Here is a 25,448-nt window from a genome sequence, read left to right on the forward strand (position 1 = left end):
GCAATTTAACAAGGGGCTAGGGTGAAAACCCCAGCCGCCTCTTCACCGCCTTACCCCCCCCCCTCCCTCTCTCCTGCTATCCCGTTACTAGTTTTAAGGTGGCGTAGGCATGTGAGACATGGTAATAGCAGGGAAGAGGACGATGCATTTATTGCTTCGTTCTTTTTTTCAAGTTTTCTCTCCAAAACTCCATCCAAACAACTGTCACAACCCGACTAGGGGGCCATGATAGGTACTCGGAGCTAACTACCGAGCACCACTCATTAGGTGTTATAGCCCGTATTTTGTACGATCGGATAATTCGAGATAGGCGTGATAAGTTGGGGGCAAGACCATTTTCAAAAATTTATTTTAATGTACAAGTTGTTATGAATATTATTTATGAATGTTGTTATTATGGAAATATTGAGAAAGGCTAAGGGCAAAAAGGGAAATTCGCAAAATGGCTTATGGTAATATTGTGGAAGGCTAGGGGCAAAATGGGAATTTCCCAAAATGTTCAAGAAAATTCATGAAATAGGCCAAGGTAGCTATGGGCCTTGGCCCATATGAACCAATAATATATGTAGTAAAAGATGACAAATTAAGGACATAATTATTCTTTATTTTAAGAAGTTTCAAGAAAAAAGAGAAGGGGGGCATGTGTCCACATCCTATTTGATCAAGATAAATATATATATTGGACAATTTCTCACATAATAAGACATAATCTTCTTCACAAGTTCAAGAAACATCAAGAAAGAGAAATATAGTGGTATTCGGCCATGGCAAGGAATTTGGTGCCATGGAAATTTATCAAGAAAAATTATTTTCTCCTAGTGTTCCAAGAAATTAGAAGGTCCTTATTAACATGAAGGAGTTGTTGGAGCAATTAAATCATTCATTTGTGCAATATATACCCCTAGCCGAGTGAAGGGATAAAGGGAAAAAGGTATGTGCTCAACCTTCTCTTACATGTTTTATGGATGATTTGTGAGTATTGTAGAAGGTAGAAATGGATAAAATTCATGGAACATGGATATAGGGGTCATGGCCGAATGTAGAGCATGTTGTGGACGTGATGAATTGATTTTTTTAGTAGTTTGATTGTTGTGTTGTGGATTCCATGATGTAAAATGAAGATTTGATGGTTTGAAATGAAGTTGTGATCATTGTGGGATTATTGAAGGAGCTAATGTGACACTAGCATGAAATCTTATACTTGTAGGAATAATGTTGTCAATGTGTAGTTATGGGTATAATGCATGAATTTGGAAGGGAGAAATGTGTTGATTTTATTGAGTTTGGAAGGTTGTAAATTGGTTGTTGTGATTGAATTGAACATAAGAAAAGTGTTGTCGAATTAAGTAAAAGAAATTACTAACGTTAGAATGTAATTTGAATTGATTGACAAAGTTGTTAATATGTAGATTGTTGGTGTAGTTCGTGAATTGGAAGAAAACAATGTGGTTATTGTCCTTGCTAAGTTTGGAAGATGTCGGATTATTGTTATTAATGTGGCCGAGTGGAATTCTCGGATTATTGTTGATAAATTGGCCGAGTTGTATTCTTGGATTTGTTGTTGATAAATTGGCCGAGTTAGATTCTCGAGGATGGTGTATTTACAGGGGAAATGCTGCCGAAATTTCGGCAGATTATAAGTGAAATTATTTGAGAAGCTAAGGCAAGTGAATGACAATGAATCTAATGATTATGTGAATTCTTTTGTATGTAGACTAGCAAGCTTGGATAAATAAGCGTAGCTAATAGGACGTGGAGCAGGTATGTAAGGCTTACCCTTTCTTTCTTTTGGCATGTCTTAGAGCCAAGTAAGGTATGATATGTACCTCGGGGTTACTCTATTCTTGGACTCCGAGTCTGTTTATGATTCTTATGCACTTTTGATATGTTTTCAAAAGAATTCCATAAGCTATTTCATATGGTTTCGATGCGTATCTATGATATCCGAAGTTCTGTCTGATATGTTTCCGAATGGCATTCGAAAGATAATTGATATGACTAAAGTTTTGATTTTCAAATGATAGCACGTTTGATTATTCCATTGAGTCTTTGATATATTTTGATACGTACATATGGTTTCAAAAGCTCTATTTGATTTGATCCGTAACGATACCTGAAAGGTACTTGATATGATTGTTGCTTTGATTTTCCGAAAAGGCTTCTGAAACGTTCGTAGAAGGTTCTGTACTTCAAACGCTCATAACTTTCTTATACTAAGTCGGATTGACCCGAAACTTATTTCTGAGCCATCAGATGTCGGTAAGTGTACGTATCTATCGAGTCTTGATTTATGTTCATATGGTTTCGCACTACTCTGTTCGAGCAAGTCTCAGTATGTACTTCACTGCGTCCCGGGCCAGGGTATGTTCTCGTGCATACTTCTCTGCATTGTTCACCGCGTCCCTCTCATTTGCGGGCCGGGGCATGTTATATATGATATGATGACATTATGGTATGATGACTGGGTGGTGGCCAGGATGGCATATGATGACTCTATTCACCGCGTCCCGCAAAGAACGGCCGGGGCACGTTACATGCATATGTGATACATGACATTGGCATACAAGATTTCATTCACCGCGTCCCTCAATGGAGGGCCAGGGCACGCTATATGCATATATGATATATAATGATGACATGCATGATTTCATTCACCGCGTCCCTCAACGGAGGGTCGGGGCACGCTATATGCATATATGATATATAATGATGACATGCATGATTCCATTCACCGCGTCCCTCAATGGAGGGTCGGGGCACGTTATATGCATATATGATGTATAATGATGACATACATGATTCCATTCACCGCGTCCCTCAATGGAGGGCCGGGGCACGTTATATGATATACGATGATGGTATACATGATTTTCATTTATGATTTATGATGACACATGTGAACTTCATTTGAAAAGGCAAATGCTTTGATGTTTTAAAAGTTCATACTTGATTCTGGTAAATCTCTGTTTCAGCTATGATTCTCTTTTACTGTAATTCTTGCCTTACATGCTCAGTACATTTTCCATACTGACCCCCTTTCTTTGGGGGCTGCGTTTCATGCCGCGCTGGTACACCCAGATGTGTTGAAGCTATTATAGAAGATGTTTCAGCGGAGTTGGCAGGTTCCACTTGTTCCTGGAGTGCTGCCGAGTCAGAGTATATGTGCTATGATATCTGATTAATGTTAGAGACTTTGCAGACAGAGTCGTGGGTATAGAATGTCAGTGTTGTAAGCGGCTCTATCAGCCGATGTGTCATTCTGTATTATGTGATAAAGTCCGTATACTTACGGATTCTGTTTGATTTGAGAACAAAGAAAAAGAATATTTCTGAAAGCCTCATTATGTATTTCATGTTTATTTGATTTAAAGGTCCAATGATGTTATGTGTGTATTAAGAGTCGGAGGGTTCGCTCAGCTCTAAGTAAGGGTCGGGTGCACATCACACCCTAGTAAGGTTGGGGTGTGACATTAGGCTAATCCTCATACTCAACCTGAACATATATGATCTCCAAAGCAACACATATCTATATACACAAGCCCTCACGGCTACAAAACGGATATACAAAAGTATAACATAGTCATCATGGCACATCTACTACCCACACGTATGTATCTACGAGCCTCTACTAGAGTACTAAACATAAAGATGGGACAAGACCCCGTCGTGCCCAAATATATGCACAAAATAATAAATCAACATGGCACCTTTGAAGTAATGGAGTGCTTCTTTAAGCCTGCTGAGTAGCTCCTAGGAATCTGGGCCACCTCTCTATCTACCTGTGGGCATGAACACAGCGTCCAAAAGAAAAAGAACGTCAGTACGAAATATGTACTGAGTATGTAAGGCATGAGTAGTAACATAAGTAAAATGTGAAGGACAACATAAAATAAAAGACCAAATACCTTTTGAGATTTTCGTCATGGTTACCTTACCTTTTCTCAAAAATCATGGAATGCACATACATATACATATCATAGAACCGTATCTGCTCATACACATTAAACATTATCCGTGTTCGGCCATATAGTGGCTCGACAATATCCGTATTCGGCCATATAGTGGCTCGATAGTATCCGTATTCGGCCACGTAGTGGCTCGATAGTATCCGTATTCGGCCACGTAGTGGCTCGACAGTATCCGTATTAAGCCACATAGTGTCTTGACAAATTCACATACATTTCATCCGAACCCAGCAATAAAAAAGGCTCGGTATATCTCATTATCATCATTGCCATCACTACAGAAATCTCTTATCAATATCATCTTAACAGTCTTAGAAATCGCAAATTCTAGCTTTTCTTAGGAGTAGGACATTTCAGACATTTTAACTGAATTCATAATAAGGGAATTATGCTTCCATATTCCCTGGAAAGCACAATCATTTTCGCTATCATGGTCGTCATTACTGTCATGTATCACTTTTAAAGGAAACGATAACATAAGACAAGGACAACTATCATGAATGTGACGGAGACTCACACGGTAAGCTCAATCATCCTATGAGGACATGTGGAACTTTAGTCCTTGGGTATCACTGGGAGGGGAATTACCATCCTAGTCGTTGTTATGAAGAACATTCCTCAACATCGTCATGGTGGCCTTAAGAATCATGGAAGCCTAACATTTTAGGAGTAAGGACAATATGGAAAACAAGTGTGGGGTCACAACATAGGAATTACCATTATAAAGAGCACTATTATTTATATCGCAAGAGTCATGGAAGTTGTGGGTCCCTAGTGTTGCTGGGTTTGGGAGCGTTGTAAGTGTCATATATTGTTTGACCACTATGGAATCATCATCATTATCATAGAGCATATCTCGTCTCTGCCTCATAGGAAAACTCTTAATAATCATGGAATACATAGGAGATACAATACGGGGGTCATGCCTTAGGAAGAAAAGGGACTAGTATCATAAGGTGGGTCTAGCAGCAATAAATAACGTCAAAGAATCATATAAGGATCATTAGCTTGTAACAATATCATATCATGAGCCTTAGGATCTCTAGACTCGGACTCATCATCATCATTATCATATTCATCACATGTCTCTTAACTTTATCTCAAGAGAAGCTCTTTATAACATAGGCTCATAGTTTCCGGAATATAGGAAGATCATGGAAGCTCTTTAGCTACTCTATCACTTGAACGTTCTCCTTCAATGTTATCGTTTCTACCTTCAAGAGAGTTCGTATTAACATTAGATAATCGATAACTTAAGTATACTTGACTAAAGCTAGAGAAAATTGGGCAGCATTTCCTTTGTTTATACAACTTTCTCCATATCATATATCAACTCCCAAACGTCTATAGCAACATTCATAATATCATACTAAACAATCTTCGTCAACCATACATTATTCAAGTCTCCCAATTCCATTTCAATCCATCCATAACCATGGTCATAATATAACCTGACATTAATCCTTATATAATGTTTCTCCCATGTTCTTCATATCATTTATAACATAATTATAATCACAACTTATCAAGAATCATGATTCATATTAATCTACTACTCACAAACACCACTAATCTCATATTTGTAACCCATTTCTATTTCCTTTCATAATCCAAGTCTTCCAACCTCTCCATGGTCCAAATAATATATGATCATAAAATTACCTTTGATTGAGTAGGAATGAGTTTTGGATAACAATACTCCACTTGAGGAAAACCCTAGTTCCACTTCCAAAGAGATTTCTTGCCTTGGATGAACCCTAGTGGGCTTCTTGCACTTGATTCACTTGAATTTATGATATGAACCTTTGATTTCCTTTGTATTCTTGAACATGAAATATATGGAATGTTCTAGAGACTTGGAGAGAAATGGAGAAGAGTGGGAAATGAAAATAATGAAGTGGGAACATCATTTTATACTTGAACTTAACTCAGCCCGTCGGGACTTCCACGGACACTTATACTGTCCGTACAACATTATAGGGTCCGTATAAGTGACCGCACTTCACCATCAGAGAAACAACATTTCTGTTGGGTGTTATACAGACCCTTATATGTACCGTATAAAGTTATACGGACCGTATAAGTGGTTGTACAACTCCATATTCCTGAAATAATTTCCGTTGTTTCGTTTGATCTCCAATCCTTATGGAACCTTCTTAACACTTGTTTAACACCTCATTAACAATCTAAGGGACGTCATGACTCTTCTTTAAGACATCATTAAGCCATCATTAACTTGGTATTTTGCAAATCCTTTCCGATACACTACGCATGCCTCGCCTTTTTTGACGAAATTTCTTCTCTTACCTCGAATGTCTTTGAAATCTCAATTAGAACCATTAAATACTATTTCTTATTTATTGAAACATCGTATGCTTCGTGCCCTTCGTTAGTCTATTCACTGTGCATCAACGTGATTTTTTTAGGTGTAACAACAACCTCTTAAGGTACAATATCTATGTTTTCTAATTTATTTGGACTTTTTACAATTGTAAAGAACAAATTTTAGCCATTTATGGTTGTTTTCTTTTGATCTGAACCCTCCACTGTTGAATCTAGGCTTAAACTCGTTGTAAAACTCAGTATCCTACATCGGTGGTTGTAGGTTGAGTGTAATTTTTTGGGGTTCTATAAATAGAACCCCATACTTGTCTCAAAAGAAGGAGGAAGAAGTTGGAAGGTTGAAAAATCTAGAAAAAAAAATACAAGCTTTAAACTTGAGATCTCCTTCGAGTAAAAGCTTATTAGTTTTAATTTTGGGGGTTTTATTGAAACCTTTTTCTAATCTAAAATTTTTCGTATTTTGTTTTTGTGTGGTTCTTCGTGGCTGAGGTTGTGAGATTTGGGAGCTAAAAGGGCTTTCAAGTTCATTCGTAGCATTTGATTGCACAAAAGAGAGGTAAATCTTTATCTTGTTATTTTTATTTTTTTCAATTTTCCTGCTAGTTCGCATTATAGTTATTGTTTTAGTTAGTTTACAGTTTGTTCTGGTATTTGGTGTTATTATAATTGATGTTTGGTTAATTGAAGTCTCTTTTAGTTGACAATGTCATAGCTGCTTGTTTAAATTGATGTGATTGTTGCAAGCTGATTAGTTTAAGATTTGTGTTGGTCTACAAGGTCATGGCTGTTTGTTTAAGTTGATAGGATTTATGTTGAATGGCTAGTTTGAGACTTAGGTTAGTTTACTATGTCACTGCTGCCTGGTTTAAGTTGAATTTGATTTATGATAGATGATAGTTGTAGTTTCCTCTAGCTTACATTGCTATGACTGTTTGTTAAAGTGGAATCTAATCAATATTAAAGGGTTGGTTTGAGGTTCATACTAGTTCATATTGTCATAATTGATTGTCTTGAGTTGAACATGATGAGTATTGAACCAGAGCTTTGCAATTTTGCTAGCTCGCACTGATATAGTTGTCTGCTTTAAGTTTAGATATGGTTAGTGCAGAGCATGAGATTTATGATATGCTATTGATCTCATTTGTCATTACTGTTTCCCTCATCTGGATATGACTGATGCCATGTGAACCTCTGGTCTGATTCTAAGCTTGCACTACTATTGTTGTTCTGTTAAATGTGACTAGCTGTTAATAGGATCTCATATCAGTAGTAAAGGCCTAAGTCATGAATGTTTGCCTTGGTTGATATGGACCAGTGCCAATGCAAGTCTGTTTAATTCTGAAGCATAGATGATTGTTGAGTCACCCTAACCAATTTCGATTGTTAACTAATGTGAACTTGCCTAATTTGAACTATTGCAAAATTTGCCATGAAAACAACTCTAGCTAGCATAGATAGTGACCTAGGAAGCCATGTTTGGTATGGCTTTCCTTTATAAAGCATGACTGCTCTTGTATCCTCTGAAACATGTGAAACTTGGACAAAACCTGCATTTCAAAGTGATATCCATGCCACCTGCCTATCTGTTTATTGTGTTAAATTTCTTGCTCAAAACTGCCTATAATGACACTGCTTAATATGTGAAACATCAATACATGCCTAAATGTCTTACTATGCTTATCTGCTTATGTACAGCTCCCAGTACGTGAAATCCTTGTTCTCTTCACATGCTTGCTTACTCATTTGTCATGTTATCTTAATGGAACAATTGCATACTTGACTCTATGTTTGTTGTGCACTGTTTGACTCCTTTTTTTAATCTCCATGCCTCTCCTTCACCCCATTCTTTCAACTCTGCTCATTTGAATCCTCATTATAACTTGCCTCTGCCTATGCCATGTCTACCCATTCTAGATTTGCACACACTTGTCTTTATCTGCATGCTGCACCCTGATCTTTATGTCTGTTGGCATGACCATGTGTATGAAATCTGTTTTGCTTGCTTTGTCCCCAGCCTGTGACTTGCCCTTGCCTAGTCCATGATCCATGCTTAGTTCCTAAATCTTCTACATATTGCAGTTTGTGTTATCTCAATTGTTGGGCATGCATGTTAATTTCTCATGACTTACTGGTTTCCTCTACATGCTACTGCCTGCACTATTCCCTATCATGATTTGCTTGCCCTCTCTACACCCCATTGCTTCATTACTTTATCCATGATCGTAGGTCTAGGACCCCTTACTGTTGATTACTTTTTTGCATACCACTGCAATTTGTATTAGTCCATCCCTGATCATATGACCAGGCCTTCTCATTCCTGCTTACCCTACTCTATATGCTGAAATATGCAATACTTCTTCAGATGTCCTTTCATATCACTTGAACAACTGCACCTTGCCTAGCATGCCACTTTATGTGTTTGTTCTTTTTGACACTATGTGGAGTTACTCCTATACCCCCTGTTTATTTGAATGCAACATACAGTTTTGTCATGTACCTTGCATTTTGCCTTCTCTGAAAGTATTACATGTTTGGCTCTGTATGTCCATGCTAGTTAGGAATGATAGTTTAGTCTTGTTTGCCCCCATCATGCAGTACCTGGTGTATCCCTGTGTTATGTCTTCATGTCGTGGTCTCTGTTTGATTTACTGGCTAACCCCTTTGTTATACCATTGATCATACCATTAAATTTCTCTTTTGCAATTGACTCCCATTCATGCTGCACTTCCTGGGTAATTGTATGCACTCTCTGTCAGCCGCCTGGTTGTATGACTTAGCTTATCCACCTCAACTTCCATACTTGCATTAATTACTAAAGCCTCATCTGTCCACTTCATGGTTACATTTTGCATATAATCTCATCTTTGGGGGTACAGTATAGTGTTACTGCTGTCATGAACCTATTTGGATTACTCTATAGTTCAGAGTTTTATACTCTCTCTTGTCCTCTTTTGGATATGTTCTTTGAGATGGACCATGGCAGTTTGGGGTTGTCCAAGCCTTCCCGGTGTTAGCCATGCCTGGGGTTCTCAGAAGCCCATTGGAACTTGTACGATATCGGGAATATGGGGCAAGGACACATTCCCTATGCCATTTGAAGTCTCTAACCGACAAAATCCAGTTGAGGATTAGGATGGGATAAAGGCAGGATTCATATAAGTATTTTTGATAATATATACATGTTTAGTTTAATTATTAGCGTGATAAGTTCAATAAATATAAACTAACCGGGTTCCTTTTTATTTTTCTTTCTTTCCTCCTCTGCACTTGCATGATCGCTCGGGTCAGGACAGCCTATAATAAGAATCTTATTTCAAAATAAAGACAATCGAGCCCGCGAAGATAAATAGTGAGGCGCACAGAAGGCCCAGCCATAGGTGAAAATGGCCAATTAGGGGTCTTGGTACACCCCAGTCTATCCCCATTCCTTTTTTTCATTTCCATGTCTATTCATTTACTTGATTTGATGTATTTGTAAATGTGTACAAACTCATACTATTGTGGAATCTTTATGATTTGAACTAGCCGTCTTAGGATAACAGTTCATATGTCGTTTAGATGACTTTAGGTCCCAAAATGGATTTTCAAAACTGCGATCAAATTCGACATTTCAAAACTAAGTATAAAAAATGGATTTTACAAACAGTTTTCAAGTACTAGCTGGTAAAAAATAGGCCTTCTTTAAAGTTAAGATAAAAATGACAAACATGCTGCCTGATCTTTACAAAACTTACGTTTTTCAAAGTTCAAAATTCGTAACTCAATTTAGCAATTTACCAGCCTAATTTTCCTTAAAATAAAATTACATAGTTTCGGTCTTAAGAGGAAACTCTGTTCGTAGATTTAATCAGGGTTTTGGACCAGGGCTCATAAAATTCTTTTTTTCAACTAAGTACTTGAGTTCACATCAACACTTGTAAATTTTCAAGTACCCAAAAAACTTTCAGCTATTCTAAATTCATTTTTGAAGTGGAGCAAGCTTATTTCAAACCAGAAATTAGGTAAATATTTGAGACCAAAAGTAAACTTGGGTTTTATCTTATCAAAACTGGGAGAATAAAAGACCAAAAGAGAATGAGTTTCATATAGCAAAACTACACCCTTTTTAAGTACAAAAACGGCCTTTGTAAAAATTAAACCTTCGTAATATACAAAGTTCCGGATGAGACTGAGACATACTAAAGTTGACTAACCTGAACCAAAATATGAGTATGGCATGAACAAACTTGAAAATCAAAAGTGTTTTCCCTATACTATATTTATAAACAAAATATACTACTTATACATAAAAGGGGGATTGCTTATACTCGGGTATTATAAATCCAAAAAATACGATACCCTATATATCAAGGAGATATATTCAAACTTTTTTCCTAAATGATAGACAAACCAACCAAAATGACAGTTTTTTTCTAAAGAATGCGAGGATAGGCACTAAATAGACAGTTCATGCAAATACTCATACATTGGAATTTGAAAGTCAACCGTATAGTATAGATCCTTAATACTGGGGTACCTAACACTTTCCCCAGGGGATCATCATGACCCTTACCTAGAACTATGGATTACGAAGGATTTTTCACTGTATTTGAATAAACCCTTTAAAACTGATTTTTCTAATTTCTTAAAAATTAGGTGGCGACTCTTTTCAAAAACAAAGTCTGAAAGAGCACTAACAAGTTCGTAGTAGCTTTTATCCCTTAACCTGCGTAAAAAAGCGAACGCTACAATCGTGAGAATACTTCTGATTTGTTGGAAATAGGAATAGCGAACTTTGAGGTGACTATGGGGATAGACTGACTTTACAAGTGTTATGACACTCTAGGTTGTTAATCTGAACTAGTAGGCTTGAATTTCCTGATGAACCCATTATAGAGTGGAACAGAAATATTGTTAAACATCGAGGTAGACTTATTTCGTGCCTTAAGACTCACAAAATTGAACTTAAAGGGGTGTAGTTACCATCTAGTTGTCGTTAATGATGTTCAGGCTATAATACCTTCACCTATTTCCTATTTCAGGTATGTGTTGAACCTTCTAGTTATCGAATCCTAGCGAAAGTGTAGACTAAAGGTGTGATTTTCGTATTTCATGTTTCGGCTTGTTTGGTGTAGTTGTGGGGAGACCTTGTGAGGAACATATGGTTATTTTTAGGGTATTATCTGAGTGTTTTTTTAGATAGATTGCAATACAAAGGAACTCTAGCGAAATTTTTTAAGACTTGAGGTTTAGTGAAACTCTTAGGCCATAACTTTTATTCAAGGACGAATGATCCTAAGGGGGGATAATATAACACTCCGCAAATTTGGGCTAGGTGTAAATGTGTAAAACAAGTATTAAGATGATATTTTAGCTATATGAATCCATTCGGAATGAATTTGGGTGATAAGCAGTCGTTTTGAAGTCAAACCAAATAGTGAAGTTTGTAAGAGTTCTCAAACTCGTCTAAATTTCGGTAGGTCTAACTTCTAAGCTAGTTTCATTAAATTCGGTTGAGAATTTGGTAAAACTTCCTGCATGAAAGTTGTCCGTCTTTGACAACGGTAGGTCGCCCAGATCTAGAGGAGCTACTTCCAAAAAGTTATGACTGTTTTATTGAGAAATAGTCGGCAGTCCTGTCGCAAGGGTGCCGCGATCAAAAACCATTATTTTTCTGAATCCGAATTTTATAAGTTTCCCACTTCGTTATATTTATTCCACTTCATTTTGGCTGGCTTTTGAGAGGAAATAACCCAAAAACTTTTCCAAAACATCTAAGGTAAGTTCTTGATCAATTACCATTATTACATCATCATTCTAACAATAAATTGACACTAGTTCATCTTCCCAAACCTTAAATTCTTGAAAACTCAAGAAAGGAGAAGAAGGGGGCGTGTGGAATTCTGTCTAAAAGGTAAGATTTCTGATTTTTTGGGATTATTAATGATTTTTGGACTAGTTTAGAGCATACTACAACATTGGAATTCACTAATGATTCACATACGGATTTAAGAACAAGTTTTAAGGGTAGAAAAGCCATAGTTCTTCGAATAAGGGTAGAAATCCCTAGAATTGGTTAATGTTCTAAACTTTGTTATTACTAACCTATTACAGAGTGATTGTTGAACAGGGGAAATTTTGTTGGAACCATTTTAGTGGGATTTGAGGTATGTCTCTTTTTTAACATACTCTTTTGAACGGTTTTTATGAACTCTTTGGTTGTGGTTTATGTGTGTGAGGGACAAGCCCACATTAAACCTTGTTTGTACTATATATATATATATATAAGCTTTATATCTAACTTTTCAATCATCCTTTAAAGGGAAAAACAATCATGAATACGTATATATATATATATATATATATATATATATATATATATATATATATATATATATATATATATATATATATATATATATATATATATATATGATGATTGAAAAGTTAGATATAAAGCTTTGGTGTTTGAACTCGAATTAACCCATAAGGGATATGTAACTTAAAAATTGAAAGGTTTGACTATCTCATGTGAAGGTTGTATAATGGATTGTGTTGAACTTGAAACTTGTTTAAAGAAGTGAACTTGGTTTTCCACAACTGAAATGGCTCGATATACCCCTATGATGGGATGATGAACAAAATCCGTAGGTATTAATGTGACTATCATGATATGACTTGTGATTCGGCTTCCATGCCATGATTTAGATTCGGCTTCAATGCGATGATTGTAATTTTTTGTGTTTATTCCTGTATAGGCAAGTTATGCTAGTCCAGAGGACGACTAGCCATTACGGTCCTAACGTATCGATACGAGTATTGCTGTGTCAGTCCAGAGGACGATTGACCTCCGAGGCGTTGAGCCTGGTGCATCTATTGTTGTGTCAGTCCAGCGGACGATTGGCCTCCAAGGCATATAGCCCGGTGCATCTTTTATTGTGCTAGTCCAGAGGTCGATTAGCCACCGTGGTTTCCTAGCCCGGAGTATCGATTGATTGATTTGCATGTGAGTGGCTTGTTTTGTATGTTGCAAGCCTGTGAGTGGCTTGTTTCGTATCTTGGTTTCCTGTGAGCGGCTTTTGATGATAATGAACCTATTCGCCTTGGAGTGGCTTGTTGATGATATTGGTCTCGAATTGAAAAGACTCAAATGGTAATAAATGGTATACTAAATTAGAAAAGATATATACTTGTCTTGATGGTTTTCTATTGATGATTTTGAGTTGTAGGATCGATCTTGTCTTTGATTTCAGATTATTCTATTGGAACTGTTTTCACTAATCATTATTGTATTATTTTGTTATATTACTTATTGTCCCCGAGACACTCACTGAGTACCCAGTACTCAAGCATAGAGTCACGACCCAACCGGAGGGCCGCGACGGCCACCTGGTACTAACCCACCCGGGCACCTCTAATCATACTTTCACATTTACCTCTAGGTGAGCCACTTATTAAATCATACTTTCTATCTATCAATCATACGTTTTCCAATGGGCAACAATACAAATATACATATCACCATTAATAGCAATGCCCATAGCAATGTACATAAGACGACGAGGCTAACAAAATGACATCCAAAATATAGGCCGACAAGGCCAAACACATCTAACTATATACACATGTCTACGAGCCTCTAAGGGGAGTATGTCATATCATATAGGCGGGACAGGACCCCGCTATGCCCATATATTTGTACTCAAAAGAATAAATACCAAAAGCAGCGGCTCCGAATGAAATGGAGCTCTGCTATGTAGTCCCGGAGAATGTACCTATGGATCAAGTCTGTCTCCCTGGCCACATGCGGGCATGACGCAGCATCCAGAAACAAAAGGACGTCAGTACGAAGAATGTACTGAGTATGTAAATCATGATCAATATCATTATAGAAGCACAATAAGCAACATAGGAAATAGCATAAGATGGGAGATATGAGTATCATCGCCATAAGCACTTACTTGCTTTTCATAGGGACTTTCCATTGCTAATGCGAGATTGTGTACATACATATGTATTCGTATCCGTACTTATTTACATTTCGTATCCACAGTCGTATTAATATACATATTCTTATTCTTATTTGTATTCGTATCATGTTCGTATTCATACTCATATCTATATCATATACTATCCACATCATATACATAGCATTTACATAGCATATCCGACCACGAAGGTTCAGTGTTTCACATACCCGACCATGGCTAGGCTCGGTTATCATACATACCTGGCCAGCCAAGGTTTTAGGGTTACACATACCTAGCCCTACCAAGGCTTCAGGGTTATCCGTACCCAACTGCAAAGGTGCGCGCGCATTACATAAATATATATTCTACCCGGCCTTATAATCTCGGGGTTCCATAATAGTCATACATAGACACATATACATAATAGCTCGTAAGCATCCTTAACATCATTATTATTATCATAGTCATTATTATTATCATCACCATTATCGTCGTCATCATTACATCTATCTTTATAGGATTACTCGTCATCTGAGGAATCTAGTACAATCGTAACGTATCGAGAATCATGAGCTTAGTAGATTTTGAAGATAGAATCATTTGAAGGACATCATAGGCTCATAGAAGAATAGATATTTGTCCAAAGAACCATGCCTTATGAAAGAAGGATTAGCCTTACATACCTTTCCGTTCAACTATTTTGTCACTTGCACGTTCTCCTTCAATGCTCACGTTTCTACCTTCATTAGAGTTATACTATCGTTAGAAAGTGGATAACTTAACATACATGACTAAAGCTAGAGAGAATTTGGACAGCATCTCCTTTATTTATATGACTTCCTCCATATCATATATCAACTCCCAAACGTCAATAATTCATTCACAATATCATAACAATAGTCCATATTCATCCACATTGTCCATATTTCTCAATTCACTTCCAATTCATCCATAATCATGGTCATAGCACACTATTATATCCACCCATATACAATGTCTACCCCATGTTCTTAATGTCATTTATAACATGATTATAATCATAACATATCAAGAATCATTACTCAACCCAAACCATTACTCAAAAATGACACTATTCCCACATTCATGACCCATTTTCTATCTCCTTCTACTATCCAACTATTTTAACTTTCAAATACCTTAAACAACATGGAAATACCATAAATCTTACCTTAGATGTTGTAGGAATAAGCTTTGGATGGAAATACTTCACTTGAGCCAAAACCCTAGTTCATCTCCAATGAAATTTCTTGGCTTGGATGATCTTTAATGAGTTTCTTACACTTGGTTTGCTTAGTTTGATGAAGTTGATCATAAGTGTCTCTTGTGTTCTTGTAGATGAAGAGTGGAGAGGGTTTCTAGAAAGTTCTTGAAGTGTTGGATAAAAAATGAAGTGAATTAATGACTTGGTCCCTTTTTAATAGCGTGAAATCTGATTTGTCGGGAAAATTATACGGACACTTATACGGTCCGTATAAGTGACTATGAAATCGCCCCTTTAATCACTCGATTCTGTGTCCATTATATGACACTTTATACGGGCCGTATAATTTTGTACAATCCGTATAAGTGACCATGAAATTTCCTCTTCCACATCTTGCCTCTGTGACCATTATACGGCACATTATACGGGTCGTATAATTTTATACGGTCCGTATAAGTGACCGTATAATCTCACCAGTGAGGGACTTCACTGTGACAATCCTGCGGTCCATTATACGGACCGTATAATCGACCGTATAACTCATCTTTTCACTGATCTTGTTCTTGTCACTTGGTTTGATCTCCAATCCTTATGGAACCTTCTTGACACTTGTTTATTACCTCATTAACAATCCAAGGGACGTTATAACTCTTCTCCAAAACATCATTAAATCATCATTAACTCGTTACTCGTACTTTCTTTTCGATACCTATCGCATGCCTTGCCCTTTCTTGGCAAACTTTCTTCCCTTATCTCGGATGTCTTTGAAATCTTAATTAGGGTCATCAAATGTCATTCTTCACTCATTGAAATATCGTATATTCCGTGCTCTTCGTTAGTCTGTTCACTGTGCATCAACGAAAAAAAATTCTGAGGTGTAACATTCTTCCCCCCTTAGGAACATTCATTCTCGAATGTTAAATTCTCGGGGATTCTATAAAAATTTCGCCAGATTTTCCTCTGCAATATGGCACTACCGTCCTGTCACAACAGCTCATAATAACAACGCCTCATGGGGCCACAACATAATAGCAACAGAGTTTGGTCACACACGACCCAAAAGCATAAAAAGAAAACATACATACCTTATCATCTTATGATCTTGATGTCGCATCTTGGATCTCTTCTAGGGGCTGAAATAAATGCGGGTACTTGGATTTCATATTTTCTTCCGCTTCCCAAGTCATCTCTTCTCGGTTATTGTTTCTCCACAAAACCTTAACTGAGGCCACTTCTTTGTTTCTAAGCCTCCGTACTTGCCTATCTAATATGGCAATGGGTTCCTCCTCATAAGTTAACTTTTCTGTCACTTGTACATCATTTACTGGCACGATCCTAGTAGGATCTCCTACACATTTACGAAGCATCGAGACATGGAAAACTGGGTGAACTGACTCCAAATCAGCAGGTAGATCTAACTCATAGGCCACTCTGCCTACTTTGCGCACAATCTCATAAGGCCCAATGTACTGGGGACAAAGCTTCCCCTTTTTGTCAAATCTCATTACACCCTTCATTGGTGACACTTTTGAGAATGCCCAATCTTTCACTTGGAACTCTAAGTCTCTTCGATGATTATCCGCATAGGACTTTTGACGAGTTTGGGCTGCTAATAACCGATCTTGTATGAGCTTAACTTTCTCTATGGCTTGCTGGACCAAGTCTGGCCCTATCAATTTAGTCTCTCCTACCTCGAACCACCCAATTGGGGATCTACACTTTTTCCCATATAACGCCTCATACAGTGCCATTTGAATGCTAGAATGATAACTATTGTTATAAGCAAATTCAATAAGTGGTAAGTGATCATGCCAATTACCTCCAAAATCTATCATACATGCTCATAACATATCCTCAAGAGTCTGAATGGTACGCTCAGCTTGTCCATCAGTCTGCAGGTGAAATGTCGTGCTAAGGCTCACTTGAGTTCCCAAACCCTCTTGGAAGGACTTCCAAAAATTAGCTGTAAACTGAGTTCCTCTATCTGAGATAATAGATGCTGGGACAGCATGGAGTCGCACAATTCTTTAACATAAAGCTTTGCATAAACTTATACCACATATGTCGTTCTGACTGGTAAGAAATGAGCTGACTTCGTGAGTCTATCCACAATCACCCATATAGAATCATACTTACGTCGAGAATGGGGTAAGCCTATAATGAAGTCCATGTTAATCACTTCCCACTTCCAAGTTGGAATTTCTATAGCTTGCAACAATCCGCCTGACTTTTGGTGCTCGATTTTCACTTGTTAACAGTTGGGACATTGAGCTACGAATTCCGCTATATCATTCTTCATCCCATTCCACCAATATATAGATTTAAGATCATGGTACATTTTTGTCGCTCCAGGGTGGACAGAATAACGGGAACAATGAGCTTCTCTCAATATTTGGTGGCGTAAACCTGCCACATTAGGAACACATAATCTGCCTCGGCATCAGAGAACTCTGTCTCCTGCAACCTCAAATGATGAATCCTCCTTCTGAGGGAGTATATCTCTGTAATGCATTAGCATGGAATCTTCGTATTATCGCTCTTTCACTTCCGCTACTAGCGACGAGACTGCTGAATCCTGGATGGTAGTTCCCCTGCTACCTGAGTCCACTATTCGAACTCCTAGGCTAGCTAACTACTGGAGCTCACGAGCCATTTCTCTTTTCTCTGGTCGTACATCACACAAACTTCCCATGGATCTGCGGCTAAGAGCATCAACCACAACATTTGCCTTTCCAGGGTGATATAGGATATCAACATCATAATCTTTTAGCAATTCCAACCATCGTCGTTACCGCAAATTCAACTCTTTCTGGTTGAAGATATATTGAAGACTCTTATGATCTGTATAAATATCCACATGGACACCATATAAATAATGTCTCCACATCTTTAATGCATGAATCACTGCAGCCAATTCTAGATCATGGGTTGGATAATTTTTCTCATGTTTCCCTAATTGCCTTGAAGCATACGAAATCACCTTACCATGTTGCATCAACACGCAGCCCAGCCCAATGCCTGAAGCATCGCAATAAACAACATATCCTTCCAATCCCTCTAGAAGTGTCAGGACTGGGGTAGAAGTCAACCTATCTTTTAGCTCTTGGAAACTACGTTCACAAGCATCTGTCCATTGAAACTTTGCTGATTTCTGGGTCAGCTTTGTGAGTGCTGCAGAAATGGAAGAAAAACCTTCAACAAATCTCATGTAATAACCTGCTAAACCCAGAAAGCTATGAACCTCCGTAGGAGTTATGGGCCTTGGCCAAGTCTTCATGGCCTCAATCTTTTGGCTATCTACCCTAATACCATCGGCTGCAACAATGTGCCCCAAAAATGTCACTGAGTTCAACCAAAACTCACACTTAGAAAATTTGGCAAACAACTCTCGAGTCTAAAGAACTCTAAGGACAATATGCAAATGATCCGCGTGTTCTGCCTCGGATCTGGAATACACCAAGATGTCATCGATGAATACAATCACAAATAGATCTAGGAAGGGCCTGAACACATTGTTCATCAAATTCATAAATACTGCTGGTGCATTAGTTAGCCCAAATGACATTACCCGGAACTCAAAATGGCCATATCTTGTTCTGAAGGCTGTCTTAGGGATATCTTTCTCCCTAACTCTCACTTGATGATACCCGGACCTCAAATCTATCATGGAAAACCATTTGGCACCTTGTAATTGATCAAACAAGTCATCAATCCTCGGAAGAGGATATTTATTCTTAATTATCACCTTATTCAATTGCCGATAGTCAATGCACATTCGCAAGGAGCCATCTTTCTTTCGGACAAACAATACGGGTGCTCCCCACGGGGATGAACTAGGCCTAATAAAGCGTTTCTCAAACAAGTCTTTCAATTGATCTTTCAACTCTTTCAATTCTGTGGCAGCCATTCTATAAGGATAAATAGATATAGGCTTAGTGTCTGGCAACACATCAATAGTAAAATCAATCTCTCGCTCGGGAGGGAGGCCTGGAAGCTCTTCCGGGAACACATCCGGAAACTCATTCACTACGGGAACTGACTGAAGAGTTGGGGATTCAGCTTCTACATCTTGAACCCACACTAGATGATAAATGCAACCTTTTGTGATCATTTTCCTTGCCTTTAGATAGGAAATAAACCTACATTTTGGTGACGCAGTATTTCCTTTCCATTCTCTAACTGGTTCTCCCAGAAATTGGAAGCCAACTATTTTCATTCTACAATCAACATTGGCATAGCAAGAAGCCAACCAATCCATGCCCATAATAACATTGAAATACACCATTTTTAACTCATTCAATTCAATCATAGTACGACGGTCACAAATCATAACTATACAATTTCTATATACTCGGCTAGCTATTACCGATTCACCAACGGGTTTAGACACCTCAAAAGGTTTGATTGATTCTAATTTGACTCTAAACTGACCTGCAATATACGGAGTAACATATGACAATATGGAGCCCGGATCTATTAAAGCATATACATCATGAGAATATACCGATAATATACCTGTGACAACATCAGAAGAAGACTGAAGATCTTGGCGTCCACCCAAAGCATAAATACGGTGCTGAGGACCGCTAGAACTGGGGACTCTCCCTCTGCCTCTACCATGGCCAACTGGCGCATGTGAACCTGGCCCCATAGGGCGTATAGATGATGAAGATCAGGCTACCGACCTTGAAGGCTGGGTCCTACCTCTACCACCAACTGAGGGGCAATCACGCATAATATGGCCTGGCCGACCACATGAATAGCAAACCTCTGAACCTAATCGGCATGGACCCCAATGTAACCTCTCACACTGGGAACATCGTGGCACGGGTGGCCTCTCCTGACCCGAATCACCTCTGAACTGAGAGCCCGAAAAGCTCAGACTCAGCCCGGAATGAGTAGACCTATCAAATATCTGGCCTGAAGACCGTGGAGGCACACTAGTCATAGAATGGCCTGAACGCCTAGAAAACTGCTATCTGTGCCCTCCTCTATACTCACTCATTGGACCCGAAGATCTGGCCCTCTTACTATGTCCTCTATCGTGCTCATGCTCACTCCTTTGCTATTGTAGGCATTCTTCTAAATTTTGAGCATGGGCCTGAATGCGTGAAATATCCATATTGTCCTGAAGGGATGCAGTCAAGCACCTATCCATCAAATATGGCCCTAGGCCTTTCACAAATCGGTGCACTCGGTGCACTCGGTCACCCATATCCACTACAATGGCCTAACCATACCTAGCTAATGAATTAAAGCGGAGACTATACTCTAAAGCACTCATGCTTCCTTGCCTCAAATTCAAGAACTTATCGGCTCTAGCTCGCCGAACCTCTGAAGGTAAATAATGTTGGAGGAAAGCATCAACAAATTCTTGCCATACCGGGGGGGGGGGGGGGGGAGGGGCGCATTGGCTCCCCGTGCAACCATCCAAATTGTGTACCAATGAACCACAACATCCCTCAATCTATAGGACGCTAACTTCACCGATTCGGTGTCCGAAGCATGTATCAACCGAAGCGTCCTCAACATTCCATCAATGAAATTCTGAGGGTCCTCATCCGGCTTTGATCCAAAGAATTCCGGAGGGTTCAAGCTAATGAAGTCACGGGCCCTTGCACTAACAGCCATACCACCTTGCCCTGTACTTTGCCGCTGAGTCTGGTAGCAACCAATTGAGTAAGCAAATGAATGGCCTCTTTTACATCTTGGCCTTAAGCATCCGGTGGAGGAGCCGGAGGTGCTGGAGCTGGGGCTGAGGCTCCCTCACGCTCTTCAGAAACAGGCACTGACTGGGAAGACTGAGATTGAGCCGCATTCTGGGACTCACTTTCCTCTACAACTGCTGGCGGTGCTCTTTCAGCCCGCTTTTCTGCCACTGTCTTGCCCTTTTGGGCTGTCGTAGCCTTTCGCTTTACAGGTATTTCTGAAATACATAACACACCGTCGAGGAAAAAGAAGTTCTTATGTCAGAGCTCTATCGCGCGATCCTTTGAAGAAAGAAGGTCATTCATTCCTAAATGCCCGCAACCTCTTGTTTATAAGTGTGGCGCGCAACACACCCATAACCAAAATTCTACTGGACACGGCTCGTAGACACACCCTAGGACAGAACTGCTCTGATACCACTTTTTGTCACGACCCAACCGGAGGGCCGCGATGGGCACCTGGTGCTAACCCACCCGGGCACGTCTTATCATACTTTCACATTTACCTCTAGGTGAGCCACATATTAAATCATACTTTCTATCCATCAATCATACGATTTCGATTGGGCAACAATAAAAATATGCATATCACCATTAATAGCAATGCACATAAGCCGACGAGGCTAACAAAATGACATCCAAAATATAGGCAGACAAGGCCAAACACATCTAACTATAGACACATGTCTACAAGCCTCTAAGGGGAGTATGTCATATCATATAGGCGGGACAGGGCCCCGCTATGCCCATAAATTTGTACACAAAAGCAGCGGCTCGGAATGAAATGGAGCTTCACTATGTAGTCCCGGAGAATGTAGCTATGGATCAAGTCTGTCTCCCTGGCCACTTGCAGGCATGATGCAGCGTCCACAAACAAAAGGACATCAGTACGAAGAATATATTGAGTATGTAAAGCATGATCAATATCATTATAGAAGCACAATAAGCAACATAGGAAATAGCAAAAGATGGGAGATAGGAGTATCATCGCCATAAGCACTTACTTGCTTTTCGTAGGGACTTTCCATTGCTAATGCGAGATTGTGCACATACGTCTGTATTCATATCCTTACTCATTTACATTTCATATCCATAGTCGTATTGATATACATATTCTTATTCGTATTCGTATCATATTCGTATTCATACTCATATCTATATCATATACATATCCACATCATATACATAGCATTTACATAGCATACCCGACCACGAAGGTTTAGTGTTTCACGTACCCGCCTAGGCTAGGCTCGGTTATCATACATACCTGGCCAACCAAGGCTTCAGGGTTACACATACCTGGCCCTACCAAGGCTTCAGGGTTATCCGTACCCAACTGCAGAGGTGCGCGCACGTTACATAAATATATATTCTACCCGGCCTTAAAAGCTCGGGGTTCCATAATAGTCATACATAGACACATATACATAATAGCTCGTAATCATCCTTAACATCATTATTATTATCATCATCATCATCATTATTGTCATGACCCGACTAGGGGCCCTGACGGGTGCCCGGGGCTAACCACCGAGCACCCCTCATTCTACTATCCATTATACTCATTAAGTGCTCTTTTATCAAATTTATACTTAAACCATAAGAAACTCATTTTTCATTTAGAATTATAATTACTATTATAAGTACATACGTAAGCCCTTCGACTATCAAAATAATACAAACATATCCAATAGTAACATTGTGAGACCATACTACCCACACCTGCGCATCTACAAGCCTCTACTGGAGTACTAGACATATGGACGGGACAAGACCCCGTCGTGCCCAAAATACATATACATATATATACACATAAAAGAATGAACTAAGTAGCACCTCCTGAACAAGGGAGTGCTCTCAAATCAGCTACTAGATCCTACGAGTCTGGATCAAGCTCACCTCCCTGTCTACCTGTGGGCATGAACACGGCGTCCAAAGAAAATGGATGTCAGTACGAACATTGTACGGAGTATGAGAGGCATAAATTATAATAATATGTCAATGAAAGAAAGGAAGCATCAAATGAGGAGCAACTGTAACTGACTGTCAATTATAAAAGAAATAATGCATGCTGGCTTACTTCATAATCATCATCATATCATGTATGCATAAATGTAAAATCTGCCCGTCCATATAGGTACGGTGTGATAACCATTAGCCTGCGTCCAGGCCTCTCGCGTTCGGGGTATCATCTCATGCCGCCCACTAGTGGTGTCTGCCCATCCATCTGGACATGGTGTATACGCTTCCCGCCTTAGCGGTGTCTGCCCGACCATGTAGGCGTGGTGTGATGGCATCATGTACATATCATAGACTTATCATATTCTCATCATACTATTTCCATAATGCATGACTGGAAACTTAAGACAATTCTACTCTATTGGGGTGACATAAGGTCGTGAACCCCCGATTCCATTATGGAGCATTTATAAGCATTCTGCCTCACCTTGAAGGAAATAGTATATAAGGTGAGTGTATACAATAAGCGACATCATCAACTTTATAGGAACATCATATCATGAACTCTAGAATCTTTAGACTCAAATTCATCCTCATCATCATTGGGCTCATAATATATCTCTTATCTCATATAGCTATTCTTGAACATAGACTCTTTGTTTTCCGGAATGTAGGAGAATCATGAAGAGGAAGGAAAAGTCATGCCATAGGATTCATGCCATTGAAAGAAAGGATTAGCCTCACTTACCTTTTACGTTTAACTAATCTATCGCTTGCTTGTTCTCCTTCAATGCCCACGTTTCTACCTTCAAGAGAAGTCGCATTAACATTAGCTAATCGATTATTTAAACGCGCTTACTAAAGCTAAAGAAAATTGGGCATCATTTCCTTTGTTTATATAACTTTTCCCATATTCTATATCAACTCCCAAACATTCATAACAGTATTCACAATATAATAGACAACAATCATCATTCATTTACATTATCCGCATTTCGCCATTTCACTCCAATTTCTCCATAATCATGGTCAAAGTTCATTATTACATTTTATCACATATAATACTTATTCCATGTTCTAAATGTCAATCATAACATATTTACAATCACAACACATCTATAATTATGACTCAATCCAAACCTTTACCCAACAATGTCACTATTACCACATTTATAACCCATTTTCTATATCTTTCTACAATTCAAGTGTCTTAGCCTTCCAATACCTTAAACAACATGGAATGATCATAAAACTCACCTTGGATGATGGATGAACAACCCTTGAGTGGGACTTCTCTTCTTGCACCAAAACCCTAACTCACTTCCCTTGAGTTTTCTTGGTGTAGATGAACTTTTGTTAGGTTTCATACACTTGATTTTGTGGTTTTGATGTAGTTGATCATGGATTTACCTTGGTTTCTTGTGGATGAATAATGGAGAGGGTTCTAGAGGTTTCTTGAAGAGAGGAGAGTGGAAATGAGATGAAATAAAATGAGAGAGGGGTTCTTATATTAAATCATGAAATCTGTCCCGACTAAGATATACGGACCAACATACAGTCCGTACATTTTATACGGGCCGTATGTATGGCCATATGTTTGGTCCAGTGAATGATGCCCCTCTTGGCTAAATATACGGCCTAACATACGGCCAGTATGTTGGGCCGTATAATTCCGAGCTATTCCGATTTCGTTCTTGTCGACTCGTTTGATCTCAAATCCTTATGGAACCTTCTTGAAACTTGTTTAACACCTCAATACCAATCTAAGGGACATTATCACTCATATCTAAAACATCTTTAATCCATCGTTAACTTGTCGCTCATAATTCTTACCCGACACGTAACATACCCTTTACTTTCTTTGACAACCTTCTTCCCTTACGTCAAATGTCCTTGGATCTTGATTTGGATCCTCAAATGTTATTTCTTACTTATCAAAACATCGTATACATTGTTTCATTCTCTAGCCTATTCATTGTACACTAACGGGAAATTTTCCAAGGTGTAACATTCTTCCCCCCTTTTGGAACATTCGTCCTCGAATGTGAAACACTCGGGAATTCTACGAAAATTTCACCAGAGTTTCCCCTGTAATATGGCACTACCATCCGGTCACAACAACCCATAATAATATTACCTCACAGGGCCACAACACAATAGAACTATAAATTGGCCACACACGACCAAAAGCATGAAAACAAAGCATACATACCTTATGATGTTAGTGTTTCATCTTGAATCTCTCCCAAGTCATTTCTTCTCGGTTTTTGTTTCGCCACAAGACTTTGACTGAAGCTACTTC

Source organism: Lycium barbarum, chromosome 6 (genome assembly GCF_019175385.1).
Source record: "Lycium barbarum isolate Lr01 chromosome 6, ASM1917538v2, whole genome shotgun sequence".
Taxonomy (NCBI): domain Eukaryota; kingdom Viridiplantae; phylum Streptophyta; class Magnoliopsida; order Solanales; family Solanaceae; genus Lycium; species Lycium barbarum.